The following is an 11,525-nucleotide window of genomic DNA, read 5'->3' on the forward strand; positions in this document are numbered from 1 at the left end:
AGGCGCTCTAGGAATATATTACGTACAACAAAATTGACGAAGCATACGATCAACTAGATGCCACTCAATAATAGCATAACATATAAGAGGTACAACTGACATCCAAACTTCTAATGGCCCACTCAGTTGGGGTAGGATGCAAGCCTTTACTTCATCGCTCGTATAAGGTATCCACTGAAACTGAAACATAAATATATAATTATAATAAATATAATATTCTAATTATATCAAGCATATTAAATTAAATTATTCATATTTAAAGACGTACAACTTTTTGATCAATAATTAAATGGATTTCTTCTAGCTTATTAGGGATATCTCTATGATTCTTTCTTTTCATTGACCATATATGAAATATAATATAAACTAAATATCACCCTATTTAATTAAAAATATTTAAATCAAAATTTAGTTCTGAAATTACCTCAATAATAAAGGGAATACATATGGCTCATTAACGATCAGGCATAAGAAAAGTATGCAGAACCACACCCATGATTGGAGAAGCATGAGACATTCACCGATAGCAGTTTTATTATAATTCGTTGCACACACATTTCTTTAAAGAAAATGCCAAAACTACGGCGCCCCAACTATATCTTCTTGCTTCATCAAAATCAATAAAATGACGCAACCACATACAATGCACCTGGTTGCGAGGTTTGTCGGGCATCAATATTCCTCCAATGATTCGTAGTATATAAGCCCGAGCACATGCCTTTGCTTCATCCTCATAAGCATTTTCATTCAAAACATCAAAATTAGCTTTTAGTCATAATAAAGATATTCTACCTCCATTAAAATTTGATGGAGCAACTTCAAGATACTCCATGCATATTGAATGTCAATCACCATCGGCCACACCACGCATAATATTTCCATCAACGGGAAGCCCCAAATGTATTGAGACATCCTCCAATGTAATTGTACACTCTCCACATGGAAGATGAAATGTGTGTCTCCGGTCTCCACCTCTCAACTAATGTGGAAATTAAGGTGGGTTCGAGTTTGCAACCGCTAACAACTTTCGCAATATACCCGAACCCGACGGAAGACAGATACGGCTAAATACGTGTTGGTGTCGGTATCTTCATGTTTTTAATAAATGTCTCCAAAATACGATTATTTTCCTAATTAATAAACATTTCAAAAATTTAAAATTAATGATAAATTTAAATTAAAAATAATAATAATAATAAACATTAACATAAATTTTAAAAAAATATTACCATATCACTAAAATGTCTTGAGATATGATTTGTATCTAATCGCACCAGTATTTCGCTTTCCATTATAACTGTAAGCAAACAAATATACAGTTATAATGTAAAGCGAAATGCTGGTGCGATTAGATGCAAATCATATCTCAAGACATTTTAGTGATATGGTAATATTTTATAAAATTAATGTTAATGTTTATTTTATTTTTAATTTAAATTTATCATTAATTTATATTAATTTTAAATTTTTGGAATGTTTATTAATTAGGAAAATAATCGTATTTTGGAGATATTTATTAAAAACAAGAAGATATGGACACCGAAATGTATTTGGTCGTATCTTCCTTCCTCCGGGTTCGGGTATATTGTGAAAGTTGTTGGCGGTTGCAAACTCGAACCCACCTTAATTTTCGCATTAGTTGAGAGGTGGAGACCGGAGACGCACACATTTTATCTTCCATGTGGAGAGTGTACAATTACATTGGAGGATGTCTCAATGCATTTGGGGCTTCCTGTTGATGAAAATATTATGTGTGTTATGACCGATGGTGATTGACATTCAATATACATGGAGTATCTTGGAGCTGCTCCGCTAGATTTCAATGGAGGTAGATTATTTTATCATGGCTAAAAGCCAATTTTAAAGTTTTGAATGAAAATGCTTCTGAGGATGAAGCAAAGACATGTGATTAGGCTTATATACTTCAAATCATTGGAGGAATATTGATGTCCGACAAATCTCGCAACCAGGTGCATTATATGTGGTTGCGTCATCTTATTGAATTTGATGAAGCAGGAAGATACAGTTGGGGTGCCACAGTTTTGGCATTTCTCTTTAGAGAAATGTGTCGTGCAATGAATTATAATAAAACTGCTATCGGTGGATGTCTCCTGCTTCTCCAATCATGGGCGTGGTTCAGCATGTTTTTCTTATACCCTATCGTTAATGAGTCATATGTATTCCCCTTATTATTGAGGTAATTTCATAACTAAATTTTGATTTAAATATTTTTAATTAAATAGAGTGATATTTAGTTTATATTATATTTCACATGTGGTTGATGAAAATAAAGAATTATAGAGATATCCCTGGTGAACTAGAGGAAATTCGTTTAATTATTGATCAAAAAGCTGGGTCTGAGGTACATCTTTAAATATCAATAATTTAATTTAAAATGCTTGATATAATTAGAATATTATATTTATTAGAATTATATATTTATGTTTCAGTTTCAGTGGATACCTTATGCGAGCGATGAAGTAAATGTTTGCATCCCACCCCAACTGAGTTGGTTATTAGATGTTTGGATGTCAGTTGTGCCTCTTATATGTTATGCTATTGTTGATTGGCATCCGGTTGATCGTGTGTTCCTTCAGTTTTGTTGTACGCAATATATTCCTACTGAACTTTTTCCAGTCACATATATATAATTTCAGTTTTCCAATGATGATGTTACTATGATGGTTTATGCTCATATGAGAAGTTCTCAATCTCTTATTGAAATGTATGTCATTTTTATTGAGGTTTGTGCTTCTCGTGGTCTCTCATATTCCTCTCACTTTAGCATTGCGTATCAAGCTGATCAAGTTGACAGCCTGATGCAGCTGATCTGTAATGATTTCACATCATTAATGGAAAATTCAATGTCAGATGTCATGCCATCAAGTTCAATAGGAAGGCATTCATCAGAAACTGCTTATGATCTCAACCCACGTGGCTTCACCAATAATCCATATGGAAACATCTCTTCTACCTCAAGGGGTAGACATTCATCTGCCACTGTTTTCGACTTGCACATGGAAATGCCATCGAGACAACAGTCTGTTCACAGCCCATATGATACAATGGCTTCAAGTTCAAGGGGAGGACACGCAAGTGACAACTTCTTTGACCTCAACATTGGATTATCTAAGGATCCCTCATCTCCACCAGAAAAACCTCTTCGTGAGCCAGGTGCAGATGGTGCTGAAACAGGATTATTCGTTGAACCTGACTCACCACAGTTTAATGTACACTCTGATGATGATGAGGATGATGTTCCCATAAATACAATACCAGTCGAACTTCCTGCACATATGTATGAGGCTAATTATGATGCAATGTACGAGCCAGAATTTCTGGATCTCCCTAATATTTGCAACTATGAACTTCAGTCATCAGTCAATGACGGTGATTTACATATTGGAATGGAGTTCGCTACCGAGTTGATCGATCTACCACGGAGAAATATTTTTGCTACTGTGTTCAACGTGACAACGGATGTAAGTGGATGGTTTATGTATCAAAGAGAAAGAGGAAGAACAACTTATGGGAACTAACCAGATACAACGGTCCTCATACGTGTTGTGCAAGAGGTATAAACCAGAATCATCCCATCTTGGACTCCAACATTATTTGCCAAGCTATCATGCCCATTATGAAGCAAAGCTCTCATATAGCTGCTGCAGTGTTGATTTCTGCTATACAATCACAATATGGGTACACCGTCTCCTATAAAAAAGCTTGGAAGGAAAAACACAATGTTATTGTCAAAATTCATGGCGAATGAGATTCCTCTTACGAGTTGCCCAGTTGGTTTGAAGTTATGCAAAAACTTAATCTCGGGAAAATTGTTGAGTTCGAAACTAAACATCATTACGTGAATGATCGAGTGGTTCGCGATCGCTGCCAATTCTACCGTGTCTTTTGGAATTACCCTCAGTGTATTAATGCAGTGAAGTACTATAAACCAGTTGTCCAAATTGATGGTACTTTCTTGTATGGGAAATATAAACAATTTTTATTTGTTGTGGTCCAAGATAGTAACCGCAATATTCTTCCTGTTGCGTTTGCCCTCGTTTAAGGAGAAGACAATGAATCGTTATTGTGTCTGACATATTGTTGCAAACTATTATGAAAAATATAAGAAGAATGATGAACATCAGTTAGTCGTGTGCATGGGTATGTTACTTTTTTCTATTTTTTCAATCATTTTCGTATTACTTATTTATACTTCATATTAACTATTACATATTCCTTATGGCTTAGGTTACGAACTCTTACCTCAAAGGTGTGAGTACATTATGGACATCAACAAAGAAATGTGAACAAATGCTTATGACGGGGGTATCGCTATGGTCATATGACAACCAACTTGGCTGAAGCAATCAATTCAACCTTAAAGGGGGCGCGTCATTTAATAGTCACGGCGTTGGTCAAAACAACTTATTTTCGTTTGGGTCAACTATTTGCAATGCTCGGTGGACAAGCTCTTACTTGGATGCGGAACGGCCATATTTATCACCCAATACTAGTAGTTGATTTATAGAAAAAAGTGGATGCATCAAATGAGATGTTGGTTACAAATTTTACTCACACCCGTGAATTATTTCGTGTAACCAAAATGCCACGTCCTCTTCAAGGGATTGAAGCTAACTCTTTCAGAGTTAATCTGCAAGAGAGGTGGTGTGATTATGGTTTCTTTCAAGCACTCAAATATCAATGCTCTCATGTCATAGCAGCTTACTCACATTCACATTTGAACTACAAAAATTATGTTGACCCCATATTCCAACATTCACAAGTATTCAAGGTATATGAATTTGAGTTTCCGCTCATAGGTAACGAAAGAGACCCAGATGAGATTCAACTTGGCTTACAATTGTACCAGATCCGTTGTTATTGAGGGACTCAGGTCGTCCAAGATCCACTCGAACACATTGTGATATGGATATTCGGGAGAGGTCAACAGAACAAAAAAAATGTGGGCATTGCAAAACATCGGGCACAATAGAAAAAATGTCCAGCTCTGTTATCATCACTTAACCGTTAACCCTTATGCAATTGCATTTTCTATTTCAATGAATGTCTTTGTTTCTAATATTTAAATGTAATTGCATTTTCTATAATTTCCCAATGTATGTGTATTTTCTACCTAAATTTTCCACTTACCTCTTACTTTAAATAATTAACATTTTCAATTTAATCGAACCTTACCCTAAAGCACTTTAACCTATAAAATCCTTCACCACTTTCACCTTAACGAAATATATAACACTTTAACTTAAATTCACTCCACCTTAAATACAAAATTAAAAAATACCTTCGACAATTCTTAAATCATAACCGGAACACTTTACATAATAAATTACTAATTTATAATAACTCTAGACCATAAACCCTAAATCTTTACCCTAATTTAAAAAATAAAGCAAAGGCGCGTTTCCGGGGAAGCTCGTTAGGGAAATATTGGGCAAACAGTGTTATTTAGGGCATATTAGGTTTATAAGGTGATATTTAGGTTAAATCGCCGCGTGTCAACCCAGTCAGCTAAAATCCCGCTAAAGCGCGCCTTATTGCCACCTCAGACGAAAGGGTGTTAGTTAGGGAAATATTGGGCAAACGGTGTTATTTAGGGTGATATTTAGGTCAAATCGCCGAAACTGTGCTGATGTTTACAGCCACTTGGCATTATGCTAATTATTTTTACAAGCTCCCTTAGGGGGAAATGGAAAACGTAATATTAATTAGGATTGAAAATGGTGGGATCATCATATCTCAGGAAGAGGATTAAATTTGTTCCCAAGTTAATATTTGCATCATAGTGGACAAGGACAGTATACTCTAGGTGGTACTCTTGAGATGAATAAGGTTGAATGGGGAGACTTTCTTTATAGTGTTGACTACCAATTTACCATTGAATGCATATTCTCTATACTTGGTCCTAATTCATTTAATGTTAATCAATCAATGATGCTTATAAATCTTAGTCAGAAGGAAATCTCATCTTGGGTGACATTAAGAAATCGATTTTCTTCTAGAATTGTTGTTTGGCTCAATTAGTTGTACTTCAAACTTCAAAGTTTTGATGTTTTGTTTTAGAATTGCTTGCTTATATTTAGTATTGGTAGTGGTTTACTTCTGTGTTGTGGTTGCTTTAACCTTAATAAATTCTTTTGGTGCCTAAGGAAGTTACTGACCTTTTCTTTAATGATCAGGAAATGCGAAGACAAAGCATCCTCCGTTGTTATATGAGTCAAAGTTATACAGGATCCTGCAGGGAGGAAGTACTGATTATTTTTGTCTTTCCAAAACACAAAGATGTTGTTTTAAACTGTGGATGTTTCTATATTTCATGTTCATTATTTTTTTCATTTTGTTTCTTTTGACTGCAGTTGTTGAATTTCCCTTCTCAATCTTTGTCTTGGCAGCTGGGATTCTAAATTTGAGATGGTTCGGGGTTGAGGGAGACTATAATATTCTGGTTATCAATTTGCTTGGACCCAGTCTTGAAGATTTATTCAACTTCTGCAGCCAAAAACTCTCATTAAAGTCAGTTCTCATGCTTGCAGTTCAAATGGTATTTTTGTAAAAACTTATTCCATTAATTTCTTGTCACCTCATGCTATTTTATATTTTTCTCCCCAGATCAACCGTGTTGATTTTTTTCATTCAAAAGCATTCCTACATCGAGATATTAAGCCGGATAATTTTCTTATGGGCTTGGGGAGGAGTGCGAATCAGGTTTCTGTTTTCTGTTCAAAATATCATTATGTTATGTATGTTTTTTCTGTTACATATAATATTTAAAGAGATTTGTCGTTACTGCTTTTTTTCTTTCACATAGGTCTACATCATTGACTATGGTCTGGCTAAAAAATATAGACTATTCAACCCATCAACGCATTCCATACAGGTGAAAGGACTCTGCTTGCATGTAATTTATTGTATATAGTTTAGAAAGCCTTATTTATTTCGTTACCTCCCTATTTTTCTTCTCTCAACTCCTAGTGATCTATTTTGCACATAACAAATTACTTGTGGTGGTAATAATGATGCACAAACTCAACACTGGCATGTCTATTTTCAGTTTTCTTTTTCCTGATTTATTCTGTTGCTTGTTTTTGATGTGCCAAGCCATTTTTTTATATTCTAACCGGTCATGCCTGTTTCAGGGAAAATAAGAATCTGACTGGCACTGCAAGATATGCAAGCATGAATACACACTTGGGTATCGGTACGTATGGTCAATCTTATTTGTGGTGTCTTTTCTTTAATGTATAGACCGTTCTTCAAGTCTTCTTAATTTTGATTCTTGGCACTCCTATACCATCTAGAGAAAAGCTGCAGAGATGATTTAGAGTCGCTAGGATTTGTGCTTATGTATTTCCTAAGAGGAAGGTGATTCTTGCCATCTTTACTACATTCTTTCCTTTTTGTCTTGCATCATTTCCTTGCTAATTTTTTATACTGATGCCACTTCTCTTTACATCTTTCCTTGGCAAGGCCTGAAAGCTGGAAAAAAGAAACAGAAATATATAAAAAAAAAAAGAAATTAGTGAGAAGAAGGTTTCTACCTCAATTGAGGTAATCAGGTCTTGATCCTTGCAGTTGCAATAGGTTTCTATAAAGGGAATTCAAGGTAATAAAAATTGGTAGATTTATGGTTTTGAGGATCTGATTCTTCTGTGAAATTATGATTGTTGCAGGTCTTATGTCGAGGTTATCCTACAAATTCACATCACTTTTCATTATTGTCGTTCACTAAGATTTGTTGATAAGCCAAACTATGCTTATCTCAAAAGAATCTTTCGTGACCTCTTTATCCGTGAAGGTTTGAATTTATCTTTTCTTTAGCAGTACATTCTGTCAGTTTGTATTAATCCACACCGATATCACATCCATTCTGTATTCTTTTTTATCCTTTCTAAAACAGGGTTTCAGTTCAATTATGCCTTTGATTGGACCATTTTGAAGTACCAGCAATCACAGTTGACCACTCCAGCACGAGCCCTTGTGAGTTTGAGTAGGGTATTTTACTTCTTTTAGTAATCGTTGTGGAATTCATCTTTTGTAATGCTCGTCTTTGTTAGGGCCTTGGTACCGGAACAAGTTATCCCATGACCCGTGTTATTGCCATTGTTGACAGACTCACAGGTAATTGGTGCTCCTTTCATATGATTGAAATCTGTCATAAATAGCTCTAATCTTTACTATCTATGTTTTAAATTTTTGGTTAATCGAGTGTGTTTACATGCGCACGCAAAGCTTGCATTGCATAGAATACTATACCTTCTCTGTTTTTTCTAAGTTCTCTTTGATATTTAACAAGCAAATGGAATCTCTTACCTGTTTAAAAATCAAGTTAGTATTAGAATTATGCCATTTACCTCTCTTGCTTGCAGCTGGGGAGGACTTGCGAGCATCTGGTTTGTCATCCATGGATTCCTCTCGGCGGAGAACATCAGGACCTTTGATGAATTCTGGAATTCTGGAAATGATCCTGTAAGTACTAAAAGAGTCGGTGATCTTTTATTTATGATTGTGAGCATGTATATAGCTGTTTGATGAATATTAGCGAGCCTCGTACGGAAGATGTATGTGTTGAAAATACAAAAGTCAAGTGGCCAAATTGATGGCCACTTTCGGTGGATAATTGAAGAAAAAAACAAAACATTTAATTCTACCGAAAGTTTGGTTGAAAAAATTTAATGGTAAAATCTCAATTTTAGTATTATAATTTAGGGTATTTACAAATTAGTCCTTAAGTTTCAACTATAAATACCCTAGCTCATTTAGCTTCAAAACCATCACAAAGCATTCTAGCTTTCTTCCAATACTAGAGAGAATTTAGAGAGTTTCTTAAGAGTTGTTTTCTCCTTTTTATCAAGAGAGAATTATCATTGTTTTCTCCTTGGTAGATCGAGAGAAGTTGTAATTCCTATTTTCTCATAGTGAAATTCTTTTACCGTTGTCCATGGTTTTTACCTATATTATTTAGGGTTTTCCACGTAAATTTTGTGTCTCTTTTATCTTCATTTTTATTTTCTCAAATTATCAGTTGCGATTTTGCTCTATCCGATAGTCATCTTCTGCAACAATTAGTATCAGAGCTAGATTTGAGTGTGTAATATCTTCTTATTATCTTTGTGGTTGCCACCAAAAGGTGGATCCTCCAACATAAGAAAGTAAGAAGTTATTACCCATTCTTTGAAGGTTCCAGAGAACTATTCACGATAGTGAAATAGTGGGAGCTATCCGTAAAAGAAGCTATGCAACGAAATTTGATATTGAAAAATTCAATGGGTGAAATTTCTCATTGTGGAAATTGAAATTAAGGTCATCCTGAGGAAAGACGATTGTCTAGCAGCTATCAGTGAAAGGCCGGTGGATTTTACAGATGACAACAAATGGATCGAAATAGACGGGAATGCTATGGCAAACTTTCATCTAGCATTAGCAGGTGAAGTATTGTCGAGCATCAAGGAGAAGAAGACAGCTAAGGAGATATGGGATCATCTCACCAAATTGTACGAGGCCACATCGCTGCACAATAAAATTTTTCTTAAGAGAAAATTGTACACTCTCCGTATGCCAGAATCTACTTCAATGACGGAGCACTTAAATACACTGAACACTTATTTTCTCAGCTTACATCCTTAAGCTCTAAAATAGGAGAACAAGAATGTGTTGAACTTCTACTTCAAAGTCTACCGGATTCGTATGATCAACTCATCATCAACTTGACAAACAATAATGTCATCAGTCTAGTCTTCGATGACGTTGCAGCTGCTATTCTACAAGAAGAAAATCGGCGCAAGTATAAGGAAGACATACAAGTAAATCTGTAACAAGTAGAAGCGTTGACAACAATAAGAGGGAGATCAACAGAACGTGGCCAAAGCAGCAGTCACAAACATGGTAGATCGAAGTCGAGAAGCAAGAAGAATTTAAAGTGCTACAACTGTGGAAAGAATGGTCACTTGAAGAAGGATTATTGGAGTCTAAATAAAAACTCCAATCCACAAGGTAATACTGCAAACACTTCAGATGATGCTCTATGCTGTGAAGCGTAAACCACCGTTGAAGGTAGAAAGAGATATGCAGACATATGGCTCATTGATTCGGGAGCAACATATCACATGACCTCAAGAAGAGAATGGTTCCATCATTATGAACTTGTCTCAAGAGGATCTGTGTATAGTTGCAATGATCATGCCTTAGAGATCATTGGCATTGGAACCATCAAATTGAAGATGTATGATGGAACAATTAAAGTTGTTCGAGATGTACGACACGTGAAAGGCCTGAAGAAAAATTTATTATCCTACGGATTGTTGGATAATAATGCAAGTAAGATTGAAACACGGAAAGGAATCATGAAGGTGTTCCGTGGAGCGCTTGTGGTGCTGAAAGGTGAAAAGATAGCAGCAAACTTGTACATGCTGAAGGGAGAGAATTTGCTAGAAGTAGAAGCCTCTGTTGCCTCATGTAGTTCAGATTCTGCAATGCTATAGCATCAGAAACTTGGACACCTGTCAGAACAAGGAATGAAAGTCCTTGTGGAGCAAAACGTACTTCCATGCTTAACAAAGGTATCACTTCCTTTGTGTGAGCATTGCATAACAAGTAAGCAGCACCGGTTGAAATTCAACACATTAAATTCTAGAGGCAAAAGTGTTCTAGAATTAGTTCACTCTGACGTATGGCAAACACCAGTTACATCCCTAGGCGGAGCAAAATACTTTGTCTCATTTATTGATGACTACTCCAGGAGATGTTGGGTGTACCCTATTAAGAAGAAGTCAGATGTGTTTTCCACTTTCAAAAACTTCAAAGCGCGGGTGGAACTTGATTCTGGAAATAAGATCAAGTGTTTTAGAACAGATAATGGAGGAGAATACACAAGAAGAATTTGATGACTTTTGCATGAAAAAGGCATCAAAAGACAGTTCACAGTGGGGAACACTCCTCAACAAAATGGAGTGGCAGAGAGGATGAACAGAACCTTGTTAGAAAGAACAAGAGCAATGTTGAGGGATGCACGCCTAGAAAAATCATTCTGGGAAGAAGCAGTTAATATCACATGTTATTTGGTGAATCGAGCTCCATCAACTGCAATAGAGCTAAAGACACCAATGGAGATGTGAACTGGTAAACCAGCTGATTATTCAAACCTCCATGTATTTGGAAGTATTGTGTACGTGATGTACAACTCCCAAGAAATCTCAAAGTTGGATCCAAAATCCAGGAAATACAAATTCTTGGGGTATGTTGATAGAGTCAAGGGGTATCGCTTGTGGGATCCCACTGCCCGTAAAGTGATCATCAGCAGGGATGTTATCTTTGTAGAAGATAAACTACAAAGAAAATAAGACGATGATAGCACTGAAAAGTCAGAGACTACACAGATACATGGAAAAGGAGGTTGAAGAAGAAGATTCTTCTGAAGCAGAACCAGCACATGATGAACAAGAACCAGAGAGTTTGAAGCTCCAACAACTCGTCAATCAGATCATGTGAGAAGATGTCCCAATTGGCACTAG

General features: G+C 35.9%; 1 pseudogene; it reads left to right on the forward strand.

Moving 5' to 3' along the window:
- Positions 1-1,788: 1,788 nt before the first annotated feature.
- On the forward strand, positions 1,789-8,488 carry LOC120173456 (annotated as a pseudogene).
- Positions 8,489-11,525: the final 3,037 nt, after the last annotated feature.

The sequence above is a fragment of the Hibiscus syriacus genome, unplaced genomic scaffold, assembly GCF_006381635.1.
Source record: "Hibiscus syriacus cultivar Baekdansim isolate YM2019G1 unplaced genomic scaffold, ASM638163v2 tig00111952_pilon, whole genome shotgun sequence".
Taxonomy (NCBI): domain Eukaryota; kingdom Viridiplantae; phylum Streptophyta; class Magnoliopsida; order Malvales; family Malvaceae; genus Hibiscus; species Hibiscus syriacus.